This window comes from Myotis brandtii, unplaced genomic scaffold (assembly GCF_000412655.1).
Source record: "Myotis brandtii unplaced genomic scaffold, ASM41265v1 scaffold365, whole genome shotgun sequence".
NCBI lineage: Eukaryota > Metazoa > Chordata > Mammalia > Chiroptera > Vespertilionidae > Myotis > Myotis brandtii.
In genome coordinates, this window is record NW_005364031.1 from 1,438,887 (window position 1) to 1,458,323 (window position 19,437).

Below are 19,437 nucleotides of genomic sequence, written 5' to 3' on the forward strand. Positions count from 1 at the left end.
TGTGTGTGTGTGTGTGTGTGTGTGTGTCTGCTGGGGGCCTGCCCCCAGCCACACCGTGGAGGCTTGGAGCAGGTGCCCCTCTGTGTTGATCTCTCAGGCTCCTGGCCTCCACTGTGTGTTGTTCTCTCCCTTGAGCTGTGGCCAGGGTGGGGTGCTGCCTGCAGGCTGCGCTTTCCTGCTCACAGATCGCCAGATCACCACGGAGACCCGGGGGCAGGCTCTGCTGGGTGCTGCCTGTGCGGAACTTTCCTGCTCTGGGATCGCCATGGCGACCCAGGAGCAGGCCCACCTGGGGGCTGCCTGTCGGCTGCACTTTCCTATGACATTTCAGAATATCAACAATTCTTGCTTGAAGTTTGTTGTATGTAGTTCATGGATCTGAGATTTGGTCTTTTGTCTATTCTGGAAAATTTTCAGCCACTATCTCTTCAAATATTACTCACTTTCATTCTTTCTACTGCTTCCCTATAAATTTTGATTGAGCCAAAACCGGTTTGGCTCAGTGGATAGAGCATCGGCCTGCGGACTCAAAGGTCCCAGGTTCGATTCCGGTCAAGGGCATGTACCTGGGTTGCTGGCACATCCCCAGTAGGAGATGTGCAGGAGGCGGCTGATTATTGTTATTATGACATCTCAGAATATCAACAATTCTTGCTTGAAGTTTGTTGTACGTAGTTCATGGATCTGAGATTTGGTTTTTTGTCCATTCTGGAAAATTTTCAGCCACTATCTCTTCAAATATTACTCACTGTCATTGTTTCTACTGCTTCCCTATAAGTTTTGATTGATGTTCTTTAGACCTTCTCATTTTATCCTTTATGAGTCTTAAGCTCTATTTCATGTGTTTCAATTCAATGTCTCTGTGCTGCATCAGGGATAATTTCATCTGCTCTAGGTTCTGGTTTACTAATTGTCTATTTCAGTATAATTTCCTGTCACCTTATCTAATAAGTTTTTAATTTCAATTAAATTTCTAATTTCTAAATATTTTATTTAATTCTTCTGTAAATATTTCTGGGAATTTTTGATAATTGTGTAATTATACGTATTTTCAACTATCAGTTTAAAAATATATTGAATATACTTTATAGTTTGTACTTGATAATATATTTGTACATCTTTGTACCTGGTTTGTGGGTTATTGTTTCTCCTGACTCTTGCTACGTGTTGCTTAATTATGTATTTGGCTCTTTATTTACTTTCTGAGAGACTCTGTTCATGGGAACTTTATCTGTGGGCATTATTTGAATACTGCATTTCTTTCTTCCTGAGGGTGTTTTTACTTGTCAGTTTGCTACTCCCAAAATATGTCTGATTTTAATGAAAATATTAACTTGTGTTTTATTTCTTTAGACCTTGTAAAAAGAATGAGTATGGATGAAAATAGATAAGCTTCCTTGCTGTATTTCTCTGCTGGTTAGATTTTACGTATATTTATTCCTCCTTTCCATGGCTTCCAGCTTTATTGGGGAAGGTCTTCTTACATTTCTCCTCGATGGCCTCCTTGTAACCGATACTAGTCAGAGTGATTTTGATCCCATAGGGGACATTTGGCAATGTCTGGAGACACTTTTGGTTATTATAATTGGAGGGAGGTGCCACTGGAATCTAGTGGGTAGAGGCTAAGGATCCCCTAAATATCCTACAATGCACAGACCAGTTTCAACAAAGAATTATCTGGCTCCAAAAGTCACTAATCACTAATTGGAGGCTAAGAAACCACGTTCTAGGTCAAACAGGACTGGTTCGTGCCAAGAGGCAGCCAAGAGCTTCAGCTTACTTCCCTAGGTCCTTACTTCTGCCTTGTTCTAGCCTTGGAGATTTCCTTACTTTCTGGAAAGTTCATCCACAAACTTAAAAGTTTTTCAAGATTATTTGAATAACTTAAAATATTTAATATTTGTATTATTTTGTCTGTTATTATTTTTAAAAATATGTCTTTATTGATTTCAGATAGGAAGGGAGAGGGAGAGAGAGATAGAAATATCAATGATGAGAGAGAATCATTGATCGGCTGCCCCCTACTGGGGATCGAGCCTGCAACCCAGCATTTGCCCTGACGGGCCAGGCTCTTATCTGTTATTTTGCTTGACCTAGTTCTCTTCTCTTTCTTGAATGACAGCAGAATGTTTTGTCTGTCTGCACTAACCTTTGATTAATCTTTAGGTATGGCTAATCAGGTAGTTTTTAATCATTTTCTATTATAAACAATGCTCTAATGAAAGTCACTTTGTAGATATGAGAATATATGTGTAGAATATACACCTAAGGGTATAAATGCTGGTTATGTGCATTTTAAATTTTGATAAATACTGCCATATCCTCCACACAGGGTTGATCAGTTTACCCTCCCTCCATATTATATGAGAGTGACTGTCCTTACACAGTTTGAAATTCAAACTGATAGATTAAAAACTGGACCTTGTGGTATGCAAATATAGAAAGAATGACCCTTCATATAATCATCAATCAAACTTAACAATTATCAGGATTTTGCCACATTTGTTTCAGTGATCTTCTGCTCCTATTTTTTCTATTTTCTTTACTGAACTATTTTAAGATGATCCAGACATAATTTTATTTCATCTCTATACTTCAACAAGCATCTCTAAAACACATGGGCATTTTATTGTATAACCATAATGCCATATTCATATCTAATTAATATTTATTGCTCCCTTATCATCTAATAAAAAGTCTTAAGCAGATTTTTTTTCTCCAAATGTGAGAAAAAAAATCTTTTAATTGATGGTTTGGTTGAATCAGAACCTGTACAAGATTCACCCATTATGTTTGTTTTTTTTATGTCTCCTAACTCTCTTTCAAATTAGCACAATATACTTTCCTTTTGACTCCATGACTCTCTGTCCTACATAGAGTCCCAAATTCTGGATTTGTCTGTTTGCTTTCTTGTGGTGCAATTTAACTTGTTCATTTATCCCCTGTAGAGAAAAGTTAACACCTGACATTGGATTAGATTTTGGTTCAACATGATAGCAATGCTTCATAGGTATTAAAGTATGTTCCATGCTTTTGCTATTTTCTGAGATGATAGACTGATGATAAATGGATTCAGGTGGTCACAGTCTGATCTCTCCATTTTAAAGTTCCCCATTTATATTTTATCAAATGGCTTCATCCATGTGATCATTGCTTGAATCATTTATTTTCTGAGGGATTGCAGAATGGTGATTTCAAAAAAAAGTTCTACCATTCCTTCCATAAGTTTTAGTTAGAACTCTGCAATAAAAAATAACCTTTCCACACCAATTAGGGCTAATTATTTTCCTTAAGTATACTTCATAGAAGAAAGGCAATATGAATTACTTCCTTTTAACTGCTTATTTTCAGAATAAAAAGTTGGGCCCCTCGTTATTTCCAGTGTTCTATTCGTTTTATTTAAATTTTAGGTTTTCTCTCTCCAGCTCTTTTATTGAGGAGGCTGTCATAGGAACTCTTGAGTTTTCATATTTTATGTGCTTCAATCATTTGCATTCATTAATCTCTTTTCAAGCTCTAATTGTTACATATTGGCCAAATAGTCCTCATATTGTTTCCTGTGTCCCTGTGACATGGCCCATTTAGTTCTTAATAGTTTCATTACTTTCTGGCACAATCTGCTATCTCAGGTACATCTTGTATATTTTCAGCTCTAGACATGGAATCAGCTAGTATTTGTTATAATTTTTATTTTATTTTTCTTGTTGAAAAGGCTAGCACATTTTCATAGATATGAGTCATTTGTATTTTCTTTTTTTCTAAACTAAATATTTGCGCTGTTTGCTCTAAAGAGTTGCTGGTCTTTTTCTAAGTGATTCATAGGAATTATTGCCTGTGATATGAATTGCAAATATTAGCCACATTTGCTATTTGTCATTTGATTATTTATGGTGTTTTATACCTTTTATCTTTTGAATGTAGTAAAATTTATCAATACTTTTTTCTTTTATGGCACTTGGTTTTAAATTTTATTTAACAAATTCTTTTTCAATCTTGAATTATTTAAAAAATTTTCTCTAAATATTTTTAGTTTCATTTTTAATCTTTTAATAACCTTATGTCATCTGGAATTTATCTTTGCTTAAGGTTTGAGGTAGGAATCCACTGTTTATATTCAATTCATCTATTCTTCATTGATTTGAAATATCAAATTTAGTACTGAAATCAGTTATGGAATTTCAATTCTGACCCACTGGTAAGTAGCAGAGATAGATTCTTTTTTATATAATATAATAAATCACTCCTTGTTATGGAAAAATATTTTTTATCTCCTGTTGTATTTTTTCTAGCATTTCACTTAGTACGAACATACCCAGAGTGAGACTGAGTTGAAATGCTTTTTAATTCTTTACTTCCAGGAAGATTTTGGAAGTTTTTATTATTTTCTATGCCCTGGATCATTTAAAATCACATTAGGGTTATCTGTCCCTCTGACATTTCTTGTGAAGCCATCTGGCCCCAGTACACTGGGGAAGTGTTGCGCTTTAGTCATGTTTTCTGTTCTAGCAGACACTTGCTCCATCTGTGGTGACAAGTTTTCCTAATTTCTATTTTCTAGGAAATGATCTATTTTATCTGGATTCTTAAATTTATTTACAACTAAATGATTGATATTTTAAGGTTCTTTTAATTTTTGTATCTTTTATGTATAATTTCTTATTTTGCATATTTATATTTTCTCACCTTTTTTCTTGACTAGATATTTAGTGATTATTGGTTTACTGTGTGTGTGTGTGTGTGTGTGTGTGTGTGTGTGTGTGTGTGTGTGTGTTTACAGTCAGCTTTTATGAGTTTTTTCATTTTTATGAGTCACTTTGTTTTGGGCATTTCTCTTGCATATAGCATGTGGTTGAGAACTGTGTTCAGTCTGATCTGATAGCCTATTTTAATAAGCAACTTTATCTCAGCCTTAGATGTATTGTCACATTTTATGTTATGCTTTCTGAGTCATGACAGAACTCATTTCTGCTCATTCTCCTTTGTTATTGTTTATGTTCATAATTTAAATAAACGTGCAGCTTTTTAATTTGATTTATCAACTAAAATGTCTTGACCTCCCCCCTCTTAAAAGTCCTACTTCTCCCTTGCCTTCCCATTTCTGCCTTCTCAGCATATGTTACACTTTCATTCTCTTCTACAACCACAATCCCCACATTTGTTTTGATCTTAGTCCTACTCTTAAATTGACTCAATGCTCATGGCCATGCCAGACATTTTGACATAGTTCTTACATTCATTACTTTGTTGGCTGAAATTTATTTTCTATTTAATTTGTATTCAAAAGCAGCTTTATAAAAGCTTGTGTGTTTTAATTTTACCTGAAAAACTATTTGTCTAGGAATATAGTTATGAGTCAAACCTTCTTTCTTTGAATACTTTGCAAAAATTCACCACTCCCTTTTAATGTTATTAGGAAGAAATCTAGTACAAGTTAGAATAAGTTGTTTTTTTTCTTACTTTTTATACATGACTCGATTTAAACATTCTTTAAATTTACTGGGGTGACATTGTTTAATGAAATTATGTAGGTTTCAAGTGTAAAATTATATAATCATCTGTATATTGCATTGTGTATTTATCACCCAAAGTCAAATCTCCTTCTCTCACCATATCTTTGACCCTCGTTACCCTTTACTATCCCACCCACCTCCCTTTCTTTCTGGTAACCACCATACTGTCATTTGTGTCCATAAATTTTTGGTTTTCTTTTTCTATCTGAAAAAGGAGTTTCTCATCTTTGAAATACAGTAACTTTATTAACATGTACCAGGAGTTGTTTGTTTTAAATCAGTTTTTCTTTTTCTGGGGTGCAATGTGCTTTTACACTTTATAGATGCTGATCCTTTTTATTTCTCAGGAGTTTCTGGAAATATGTCCTTAAATATTTATGCTGTTCTGTTATTTTGGTTTTCTAACTTAGTAACACCCTAACTTGTGTTTCATGCCCATCTTCCATATCTATAATTTCCATTTCAGATCCCCTTTGACTCTATCTTCACTTCCCTTCGTTCTCAATCATCTCCTCTTTTCATCCTTACTGTGTTCCCACCACTTCTGCCTCTTCCTTGTGTTTCTTCCAGCCAGACACTGTCCACACTGCTTCCCCACCCCAACACGGTTCATCTTCTTCTATAGTATTAACATTCTTCTCTGATTACTTATATTTTGTCTCTGTCCTCTTTTCTAAAGCAAACTGACTCATTCAGTTTTGAAAATTCAGGGTGATATATTTTTTACTTGCTCATTACTGTGTTTTAGTTTTAGGTGTTTTTTGTGAGCTTTTTTCTTTTTTAAAAAAAGAAATATACATTTAATCCAAATTTTTATGTTTTTGGTTAAGACTAGATTATTTAAATTGATTTTTTTTCAATGACAGTTTACATTCAATATGATTTTGTATTATTTTCAAGTGCATAGCAGAGTGGTTTAGACAACCATATATACCCTTTACAAAGTGTTCCCACTGATATTTCCATACCCACCTAGCATCATACAGAGTTATTACAATATTAATGACTATATTCCCTGTGCTGTACTTTATACCCCCATGACTATTTTGTAACAATCAATTTGTATTTCTTAATCCCCTCACCTTGTTTACCCATCCACCTATGATTAGTGTGTGTGTGTATGTATGAAAGAGAGAGAGACAGAGACAGAGAGAGAGAGAGAGAGAGAGAGAGAGAGAGAGAGAGAGAAAGTTGTATTCTGGGTCTGTTTACATGTTCAAATATTTCCCCTTCTACAGCTACTGTTCCCCTGTCCACCAGACACACCACCCACAGGCTGAGCTCGCCCTACTCTCCACTTTAAGAAGATTTTATGCAAAATGGGATCAAGCAAAGCTCTGCTGCTAGTCCCCCAAACCTGGCTCATGGTAGCAACTAAGTTACCGTTTTTTTATTTGTTTGTTTTGTGTTGTTTTAAACTTCAAGATGTGTCACTCTCTTAGAAGCTTTGTATTTGGCTAGTTTTCTTTTTTGAGAGAGAGAGAGAGAGAGAGAGAGAGAGAAAGTTGTATTCTGGGTCTGTTTACATGTTCAAATATTTCCCCTTCTACAGCTACTGTTCCCCTGTCCACCAGACACACCACCCACAGGCTGAGCTCGCCTTACTCTCCACTTTAAGAAGATTTTATGCAAAATGGGATCAAGCAAAGCTCTGCTGCTAGTCCCCCAAACCTGGCTCATGGTAGCAACTAAGTTACCGTTTTTTTATTTGTTTGTTTTGTGTTGTTTTAAACTTCAAGATGTGTCACTCTCTTAGAAGCTTTGTATTTGGCTAGTTTTCTTTTTTCTGGTTTCTGTAGCTGCAAGCATCCTTTCTGCTGGTCTTCCCATCCCCTTCTTTGAACTTCAGTGCATTTGTTAGAGCCTCTTCCTATTTTGTGATCCAGAGTTTCAGGCATCTCAGTTTTACTGGGGACTGCATTTGCATTTTCCTCTTCCCCACTCCATGGCTTTAAGAAGAGTTCCCAGAGGACAAAAGAGAAAATCCAACTGTATGCACATATTTTAAAATCATATTCTTACTTAGAAATTTTCCTTATTAAGCTGATGAACAAAATAGGACCAGAGGCATGGACACATGAAACAGATTGACAGGGAGGGTGATGGGGGTGGGGGGACCTAGATGAGAGAAGGTGAAGAGATTATCCAAAGAACATACAGGCATAGCCAATGGACACAGACAAGTGTGGTGATGGCCAGGGGGTGGGGCAGTGGCTGGGTGGAGGTGGGTAAAGGGCAGGGGGGAATGGGGGACATCTGTAATAGTGTCAACAATAAATTTAAAAAAGAATATAGAAAATAAAATAAAAAGAAAGGCAGACCTGTCACAGGACTACTCACTGCCCACTAGCAGGTAGCACTGGGACACTGGGACAATCAAAAACTAAAAAATAAAATAAAATAATAAAGATTTTCCTTATTCATAATTTCAGATATGAGGATATTTTCTTTTGTTCTCCCTTAAGTAGGCCTAGGGAATTCTTGATACTGTTTTTCTCTTAGCTTTTTCTTCTTTCTGCTACTTAATTATAGATCCCTTGGGAATTTCTCATGGAGACAAATTAAAAATTCCATAGGTTTTGATCTTACTGTAGAAGCACTTATAAGTGTATGGCACATATTTAGTATTCAAAAAATGGTAGCTTAATCTGAATTTCATTGCAGTTTCTTGTTCTTATTCCTAAAGAAGAAAACAAACTAGAATATAAATTAAATGTTAAAATTACTTTCTAATTACAACTTGCGTGTTCTGAGATTTTGCCCTGAGATCTAATGATAGAAACATGATGGATATTTCTTTGTATCTGAAATATTATGCATTGAGTGAGAGAGAATGTGAAGTACTAAAATGTACCTAAGGTGAAAAATACATCTAGAGTTCCATATAATAAATCATAAAAATTATTAATTTTAGAGTCTTTCATTTATTAAAAGAGTATATTGAGCTCCTATTAGCACTTGCTAAATCTTGAATCAGAATCATGTGGCCCTATTATTTCCCTAAAGACCAGATGCAATTTAAATTGGATACTTTTTTTGGTTCATGCTTTAGTATGAAGCAGTGGAAAATAAAACACACTGTAGGAAAGTAATGAGACTGCATGATATTGATTATATTACATACATATGATCATAACTTTATAGTCACATTTCATAATAGTGTTCTAATTCAAGTAACTTTTTCAAAACCAACTTTTCTGCTAGTTTCTACATTTATGTTTTCTTTGCATCTTTCACTGTATGAGTTTGCTCTTGAATAACTTTCGTGTTTTTACTTGGATTTTCCCTCGAGTGACAACTCAGATGTTAAATTTCTAGTGGGCCAGAAGCATATCTATGTTTTAATTCACCTGATGTTGTGTTTAATAAATGTTTTGTGATGGTGATACTCTGTAACCTTCTGTTCCTTCTCTTTGCTCCATTTTTTTTCTCTTTTGACACCTACATGTAGTCTTTGCTGGACTTCACTTTTGCTGTTCTGTTTAGGTCTGCTGGTGGCTATGGGATTTTTCCAAAGCAATGGTTCTATTTTTTTGAGAGGGGCAGGGGGTGTGGGGGAAGGTTAGCAATTCATTTGATGCATTTTCAAACATCTCAGCTGCCTGGAGGACTCTGGAGAAGTATGAAAGTTTCAGATCATTGAAATCTCTTAATTTGGACAGTCACTATGATCATGTTATTCTGAGGACAAATCTCCTGCTTTCCTCCTGGTATCCTTTGTACAGGCAGCAGCCTGGGGCTATTTGGGGCAGAGAGCTACCTCATTTATAATTTAAGTCCTGGAAACTACTATCCACATTCTTGGTGCCATACAAATAAAACATAAAGAATGCCACCAGACAGCGCAAATAATCAACTGTTATCAACCGTGAAACTGAAGGGGTGAGGAGGAGGAGGAGAAGTAAAATCTAATAAAAAATTCTGTGTAAACTTTCCCATGAAAGTCATTTTTTATTACAAAGGCAATAACATCTTTTCATCAACTTTGTACAGCGATTTTAATAACCTTCAGTGGATGTTAGTAAATCATATTGACCCTTAAGGTGCCTGGATGGCTAGAAATACACAGGCACAGATTAGCCATGTTGCTGCTCTTCAGCTCTGTTAGGCAAACAATTATGTACAAGGTCAGACCAGGGCACCATTGATATTGTTTGGCAACCAATTCATTCCTAAGATCCTTGACCCCATTTTAATGTGTGCAAAAGAGCACTCCATGTGCTGTTGCTAGCTGCAGCCACCAAAAAATTGGGAAGTTGGATTTTTATTTTTTCCCCAACAATAGGGGTTTGGAAATGCTGTTAGAAACTCATTCAATGCAGCTGAAGGTTCATGCATCATTTTTAAAATTTTGACTTAACCAGAATGCTTTTAGTCATCATGCAAATGCAATATGTCAGATGTGGCATGAAACTGCATGGAGGAGCTGAAAGTGGACCTAGTAAATTTTTTTTTTAATTTAGAGTGACCTCAACTAACTTCCCAATTGCTTTCTACTTTGGTGTTTTTTTTAACAATGTGCCTTTTGTCAGATTTCACCTCTGTTGATGGCTTTTTCTAAGTATCACTTAATTCGAAACTTTGAACTTTTCATTTCGAAACACATCATTTTAAATGGAAATGGAACATTTTGGAACTAGCTGGATTCAACAAAAATAAGCAAATTTATATGGTAGTTCATTTGAATTATGGATACTTTGTTCAGGAAGCAGGAAATGACCTGAAAGGTGAATACAAAGAAGAGAGAATGAATCATAGGAAAAAATTTAATCTAATGTACTTTGAAACCAATTATATTTTTAATACCATCTATCCTCAGTGGGCCCTCAGGAGGCATACACATATTGCTAGAGCCGTCATTAGGATTTCAGGAATGATTTTAAATCTTTCTGTGGCAAATATTTCCAATCATTTGTAAATTTAATTATCAAGTTAGCAAGCACCCAGATTTGATTAACATGTTTGCAAACATGATTATGCACCAGAAAAAGCATATATTGTTCCTCCCTCAGATATACCTTTAATCTCTTCACACTGTAAGGCTTGTCTGGGCTCAAATTAAGAATCTGTATTGGAAGCCACAGGTGTAATATCTGTATATTACAGTATGAGAAAAGGCAAGGTTTGTTCTCAAATCCCCTTATTGTTATTTTCTATCTTTGTAAATTATTGAAGGCAACACATTCTCTCAACTTACATTTTATGTAAGTCTCAAATGATATCATAAATAGTGTATCATGGACATATACTCCAATATTAGCCAAAAAAATGATACTGCTACTAAAATTCAGTTTAATGAATTTCTAAAGCTCCCTGTTAATTCTATTTCATGGTAGCTTTGCATTTTTATGGAATTTGAAAGCACAAGCTATAACTGCTAATATCTGAAATTAATATAAGTAAACTAGAAAGCTCTGTAGTGCTCTTTCTTTATGATTTATTCTTATAAAGACAGTATCATCTATATTTTATGTGTTTTACTAGTATCCCCTTACTGGAACATTCATGTTAATTAATTTAAGATACTGGGTTTCTAGTCCACTAACTTATTATTATACAATAGCTATTAACAATATAATCCTTAATCAATTTTATTACTTACATGGTTTTCTAAAGCTGTATATACGTCAGAGTATTGTGTCACATATCTTAACCAATTGTACTTAGTTTAAGAATTTTTTAGTTATAAACAGGGAAGATAGATATATTGTTCTCTCCAAATAGTTCCCTGGAGATCCCGGCTGGACCTAACCTGCTACCTGGGGTGGTTGATGGACCTCCATGAACTATCTTGGAGGTGGAAGATGTGAGATGCTAATACTTACCAGAGGTAGGCTCTCTATTAAGAGGACAACTTAGGTAAAACTTCCAAAGGAGTTATTAACAGAGGTGTTTCCTTCTGTCACTTGTCCCTAAGAATTTTGAAAGGAACTTAAAAAAGAAATAGATACTTTAATATTCACCACCCAAGCCTTTAGATTATGATGCTAAGAGTAGGGAGGAGTAGGTGATAAGAGGGAATCTCCAAGTATATGTGTCTGTAGGGGAGGGATTTCGAGGTTAGTGCTCATAACCTTTTGATGTATTGCCTGGAGTAAGGTATGATGCACTGTGGTGCTGAAGATACTAGACACTCATGTATATATCTGTCTTCCCAAGAAACCTGAAAAAAAGTAATCAAGATCTCCTCTCTCACACTGAAAATAAAGAAAATAGTCTGCTTCTCCACTGAATAGTCTCACTCATAAATTTCATTCAGTTCATTATAATTGACAAATACTTATTAGCAGATAAAGTTTAGGAAGATACCAGCAGAGTAAAACAAAACAGAACAAATCTATAGTTCGTATGGAATGAAAGCACTGAGGAAAATCACAGTGAAAGACAGAACTACAAACATTTTACAGGGAATTTTTACACAGGAAGTTGCCACTGGGTTTCATCTTCCCTGAAAGATCATCTGAGTTTATCTTGTTGAATGATGGCATTGTCCCCCCTACCCACCCCGCCACACACACACACACACACACACACACAGTTGAATGTGAGGAAAGACAAAAGCCAAAGGTTTGAATTTCCAACAGGATTGCACTTAGGGAGAGATGTAAAGGGGATCTTACTCTCCAGCATTTGTTGTACACAGAAAACCCTTTGCCCCTTTTATTGAATTTTCCCATGGTTGCTCCCTCCTGGATCAATTGCCCTCCTTGGTGTCATTTGTCACAGATAGCAAGTAAGCCTTTTCCTGTTGCTGCCTTGCCACAGCCCAGCTGGAGTTTGACAGGAGGGGCATTGAGTGTCAGTCTTTGGAATTCTGGTTTTCTGGGACATTTTTATTGTCAGGGAGCCCCAAACTGCCAGACGGGTGCCTTCTACAAGAATCTAGAGTACCACAAGGTAATGAAGCAATTCCATATTTAAGAATGTACTAGAAAGTGTGACAACTCACAGGCAGTTAGCCAAAGGTAGAAGTTAAGCTCAAGAAAATGTCTATCTCCTCCTCTGTAAAGTGGGGGTAACTATTGTAGTGTTCATACACTTGTACATGTTGAGTGAGACATGGAATGCTGAGGCAACTGAAATTTTCACGTGGGCGAGGAAACCTTCCAGCTCCTCAGGTTGCATGCCCTCACCTCCAGCCCACCACTCACAGACTGCTACCCAGACAGAGCATATCAACCAGACAGATGAGGGACCCTGCTGGTGAAATGATCCATCCCTCTATCTTGCTACAAGATAATTCATATGTAAAAACTCACATAACCCTCCAGCTAGGATATCATAGTTTTCAGTTTTTACTTCTCATACTTCCTCTGGCTCATTGATATTCTAACATCATTAGTACTTGGGAAGTTTAGGGCCACCCAGATTGATTCTTAAGCTGCCTTCTGGATTATCAGGGTTATACAAGGATTGTACTCATTTGCATAAGTCCTAGGAAAGTCGTTGATCAGTTTGCTCAATGGTTAGAGCATTGGCCCACTGACTGAAGAGTCGTGGGTTTGATTAGGTCAAGGGCATGTACCTTGGTGCAAGCTCAATCCTGAGCCCCATGTCAGGGCATGTACAGGAGGCAACCAGTTGATGTATCTCTCTCTCTCCTCTCTCCCTCCCATCCACGCTCTCTAAAAATCAATGGAAAAAACCCACCTTGAGTGAGGATTAACAATACAACAACAACAAAATAAATCCTAGGAAAGACACATGAATACTAAGTATTTTTGGCTCTCCTCTCATCACTTTGGCCTGCACTATAAACATAAGGATTATTTCTTAGAAGTCTTTGAGCCTATAGATATGTGAGTCCTATGGCTTTCTGATTCTAGCTGCCCCCTTATGCTTTTGCACTGATACTTCCAATGCAATAAACTCCATCAAGTTTATTTTACTCTACTCTGCTACTCTAGATTACTCTGTATAGGACACAGAAATATTTATTCCTATCAACTCTTTTAAACACTGGGACCAAAATCAATATTGAGTCCCCTGGTAATATATATATGCTTCAGGAACAACATTCTACTTCCAAAACGAGTTAGAATTATCCATCAACCATAGAAAGAAGTCAAAGAATGAAAGGCCCAAAGAGTGACTCTGAGAGAAGTCACTATGTACATGTATTTTTCCCACCATTTCATATTTAATACCTAAGTGAATAGAATATAAATCAGAATATTCTAATTTGTGCTAAAAAGTAACAAATGATCTAAAATCTCATTTGCTTACATCAGCCAAAGTTTATTTCCTGCTGGTGCTGCATGTCCATTGTAGGTTGGCTGCAACTATCTGAAACCCTGCTGGCCTTATGGCAGAGACTGAAGATGGACTGTGATGAGCCACAGCCCTGATCTTAAAGCATTTACTTAAAAGAGATGTGTGTTACTTTTTCTCCTGGCTCTTTTGCCAGAGCATCTCACAGGCCAAGTCTGACATCAAATGGGTGAGAACATATAACACTTCCCGATGGAAAGGCATCAACTTATTACCTTATTTTTTGCTTTATATTTTTCTCTAAGAAGCTGACTTTAATTGGGCACCCCATTTTCATGTACTATTCTCTGAAAGACACATTTTAATGCATTGTAACCCTTGTTCTGGAACAAATACTCTCAATCAGTCTGCTCTGGGAGCCATAACAAAACACCATGAATTGGGTGGCTTAAATGATAGAAATTTATGTTCTTGTAGTTCTGGAGGCTGGAAATCAAAGATCAAGGTGTAGGCAGGATTGGCTTATGGTGAGAGCTCTGCCCTTGGGTTGAGATTTCTGCCTTCCTGCTGTGCACTCACATGACTTATTTGTGTGGGGAGAGAGAGAGAGAAAGAGAGAGAGAAGAGAGAGAGAGAGAGAGAGAGAGAGAGAGAGAGAGAGAGAGAGAGAAGCACTCTGGGATCTCTTCTTATAAGGGCACTAATTCCATCTTCCCTAATTATCTCTCCCAAACCTTATCTAATCCTAATTACCTCCCAAAGGCCCCATCTTGAAATACCACCACTTTGGGGGTTAGGGTTTCAACATGTGGATTCTGGGAAGACACAAACATTCAGTCCATAACATATCACTCCCACCTCTTGCATTCAACTCAGCCTCAGAAGCAGCAACTATCAATGTTTTATTTCTTTTCTGGACAGGCATGAGACATTGGGATACTCTGTAATAACTGATCAAACTCCCTGTGTTTTTTAGGGCATGACTGAACATCTAGATAACTCTGTTCCCAGCACAGTGCTGGCTTTTTCTTCTTTGTGATGAGTAGTAGTTCACTTCTTCCCCAGAGCTGAGCCTCTCACAACAGTATACCGCAGTGATAGAGATGAATAAAAATATCTTCTAATTCACCCCAAATTTCCTGTTCCTCAGCCCCCCATTCCATTCTCTGTAGTTACTACTCATTGCTTTCCCTGGTTCTTTCTTTTGTCTCCATGTTATAGAGTCCTTGTTAATTTCATCAGGTAGGATTAACTTAATTATTTTTGTGGATGACTGCCGTATTTCTCCTCTTTTTCCTATTGACTCTGTTATCTTCATTCACTCTTTTTCTTTATGTCTGGACAAGCAAGTAATTTACAGTTATTTATGCTCTACAATTCTGCTGGTCTTCTGTTAGTCTTTCTTACTACATATTCCAATGACCAGGTATTTCACTCCTCTGCTTGAAACTCATCAGAGGAGTCCCAATGCTCTTGAGACAAAATTCAGAATTCTCATCAGAGCTCACAAGGTCCTGCAGGGTCTGGATCTTGCCTTCCTCTCTGACTGCATCTCACACCATTCCTGCCTTTGTTTACTCCATTTGATCTACAGGCCTTCCTTCTATGCCTTGGACAAGCCACACTCTTCATGCTTCTGGCCCTTTGTCCTTACTGTCTAATGGCCCCTAGCTCTTCATATGTCGGCTGATTCTACTCTCATCACAGTAAAATCTTCCCTGGCCCTCCTAACTAAGAAAAGCCTCTTCCAGTTATAGATTCTCACATCTCCCTAATCACATTCTTTATACCAATAATGACCACATATAATTTCTCCTCCAGATAATAGGATAGGAGTTTTGTAATGGTAGGAGAGGAGTTTTGTATTCAGTATGGCTGGGTCCCAGTACTCCCTATAGTGCCTGACACTATAGCATGTCTCCTAAACAAATGATTAAATCATTATAGCAGTATTTCATTACACAAATTAAAATTTTGTTTTCTTATTACCTTTATTTAGAAGACCTAGTTGGACTCTCTGGGATCTTATAGAGCACTTTTTATCTGCCTTTCACTTGACAAGTTATTAAAATATAGGATTTAAGATAATAGGATAGGAGTTTTGTAATGGTAGGATAGGAGTTTTGTATTCAGTATGGCTGGGTCCCAATACTCCCTATAGTGCCTGACACTATAGCATGTCTCCTAAACAAATGATTAAATCATTATAGCAGTATTTCATTACACAAATTAAAAATTTGTTTTCTTATTACCTTTATTTAGAAGACTTAGTTGGACTCTCTGGGATCTTATAGAGCACTTTTTAACTGCCTTTCACTTGACAAGTTATTAAAATATAGGATTTTTGTTTGTTTGTTTGTTTGTTTGTATGTGTTTTCTTGTCCAAAAGCTTAACATCTTCAGGTCCCTCAACTACAGATAATAGGATAGGAGTTTTGTAATGGTAGGAGAGGAGTTTTGTATTCAGTATGGCTGGGTCCCAGTACTCCCTATAGTGCCTGACACTATAGCATGTCTCCTAAACAAATGATTAAATCATTATAGCAGTATTTCATTACACAAATTAAAATTTTGTTTTCTTATTACCTTTATTTAGAAGACTTAGTTGGACTCTCTGGGATCTTATAGAGCACTTTTTAACTGCCTTTCACTTGACAAGTTATTAAAATATAGGATTTTTGTTTGTTTGTTTGTTTGTTTGTATGTGTTTTCTTGTCCAAAAGCTTAACATCTTCAGGTCCCTCAACTATTATTCAGGTAAAATGTGTTTATGATTTTTCAACACTCTTCGTTCTATCTTGGATTTAGCACTTTAAAAAATTTCTCTTTTGACATTTAATTCATCACCACAGCCAGGCCACCCCTTTCATCATCCTCAGAAAGAAAAAAAGAAAAGTCTAGGGAAATGGCTTCAGTAAAGTAGGATCAAGTTCTCCCCAGACACACTCATAAGCTCCTTCCTAGAAATGGTCATCCATGTCCCTCCTTAATCATAGACTTGCCTTCCATGTTAAGTGGGCTAAGAGAGAACAGTGCAAGATGCTCTAGGACAGTGATGGCGAACCTATGACACGCGTGTCAGAGGTGACATGCAAACTCATTTTTTTGGTTGATTTTTCTTTGTTAAATGGCATTTAAATATATAAAATAAATATCAAAAATATAAGTCTTTGTTTTACTATGGTTGCAAATATGACACGGCACCAGAGTTAAGTTAGGGTTTTTCAAAATGCTGACACGCCGAGCTCAAAAGGTTCACCATCACTGCTCTAGGAAGAAGAGTACCCTTTTCCCTGCTCTAAGAATGTCACCTCTTATCATCCCTTTTAGGCCTTCTCTCAATGGTTGTGGAAATTTTCAATCTCTTGTTCAGCACTAGACATCATTTAGTCTGCAGTTATTTATTAGTGGATACAGTCTTTGTACTTTAAAAAGCACAAACCTAGATTCCACTTCCTTTCTTGAACTCTTATTCTATCCATGTAGACTCTTCCTCTACATCTCTGAGACCTTCTTACTACTTCTCTCTTCTCTCTCTGGCTGTACATGGCTGTGTTGACTCAGATATATTCTTGGGACCCAGTGATGTTTCATTTTAAGTCGGGTGGAGGGGCAGATGGTCCCATGTGCATCCATTTCTCCTTGTCCTTGTTCTGACCTTACATTTGAGTGGAGGACACTTACATGGCCATTAGTAAAACCCTCAAACAAAAATAGCTATTTAGTTGAATGTGCTAAAATCTTTTTTTCTTGTTGATCCTGATTATTCTATCCAACATATTAACTAATAATCTAGTTACATATAATTTTCAAATTTTATCAGCCACATAGCAATATCCTTAACAAAACTTGTTCAACAGAATAGAATTGAGTGCAGAACTGTCAGTTATGACATTAAACTCACCCAGGGTACCAACACTCCTAACACATATTTCTATGTCAAATGTTTTACTAATTCATATTTACTATGTGAAGAGCATTACTCATGTCTGTTTACCTTCAGTCTAGACCAAAGTCTCTGTGTTGAATGAACCTTGCACTGTGAACCTATTCATTTCAGTATTGATTCACCTTCTTACAAATCCATAATATATCGATTGCATCAAATACATTATGCAACAAACTCTTAGCTATTTTGAATCAATTTGAGAGAAGTTAAGTACATACTCAGAGTCCTTCTGATAATGAGAGCTATATCATCTTCTCTGGACTATTAAGTTAGGAAATTCTGAAGTAAATTTGAAGTTCAGGCCCTCCATGTCTTTTCACATTTGATGAGTAGTTTATTGAGTTCCTTCCATGGTTCTTGGTTCTGTATTCTATAATTGATGAAATGATATTGTCAGTGGTCTCAAATCTGTTTTGAACAGAGGAAGGAATAAATAAATAATGTGTATATGTGCTTGTGAGTGTATCTAAGAAAATAGCAAATATCTTCTATACTGCTAATTCTGTAAACTTTGAATGACATTATAGTTCTGTCCATTTGTAATCTAAAATTAATCTGAATGCACTATCTCTCAAGGGTACTTGGATAAAAATTTTGCTTTACTATTGCATTTGTAGAAATATTAGTTTTGTGAAAAAATTTAGAAGAAAATAGATATAGGTATATACTTTAAGCTGTGGTACCAATATATTGACTATCTAACCATCAGGCTCTGTATTCTTTAACTTTACTAAAAGATTGTTAATAAATCACATTTCTCACTCACACTTACTTGTCTTCTATCACCTAATCTCATTCTTGAAGTAGAGATGTTTGGGATATGAAGAAAAAGGTTGAGTGGTAATATCTCAAATTCTATTGTCAGTTTATTGAGACAAGGGAATGGAGAGTTATTTATATTATCCTCTTTTTTAACCCTTTGACAAACAACCAGTAAACATTTAGGAGCACCTATCATGCACTAGGCATGGTTTTAGGTACTGAATATATGTAGGTGAGTAAGGTAGAGTTGTAGATAGACCAAATTTAGCTTTTATTGCCCCTTATGTAAATAAATAAATCTTATGTTAGCTGATGTCTCACTGCTATTTGAGAACAGCTCGGGTCCCCAATACCACATCATGCAGAGGATAAATAACCTACATGTTTCCAGAAATTCCCCAGTGAGCTTAAGTTTTCACAGTTACCACTACTCTCTGTTTCCATATGTGTTTTTATGTTTCTCTTTAAAACTGGATGTGAAATTCAGTTCCTTTCACAATTTCAAAATTTCTACCAACCATCCTCCATATGCCCAACACATACACACACACACACATTTCTGATAGATAGTAAATATTTCCAAACATTTGTTTGTGGGGGATTAGGTGAGAGTTATATATTATCCTATACTAATAAAAGGCAAACATGCAAATTGACCATACTTTCGCTATGCCTTAAGCCATGCCCACCAGCCAATCAGAGCGATTATATGCAAATTAACCCAACCAAGATGGCGCTGGCAGCCACGGAGCTGGAGCAAGCAGGAGGCTTGGTTGCCCCAATGACGGAGGAAGCCAAGCTTCCCACCTGCCGCCGGCTCTGAGCTCCACTCAAAGCAACAAAGTTTCAATTATAGAAGGTAAACAAACCCCAGATACCTGCTTTCAGCCAGCCGTGGCCACGGAGCTGTAGTGAGCAGGAGTGGGTTGCCCCTGGCGATGGAAGAAGCCAAGCTTTCCACAGGCCTCTGCTAAAGGCAACAAAGTTTCAATTATAGAAGGTAAA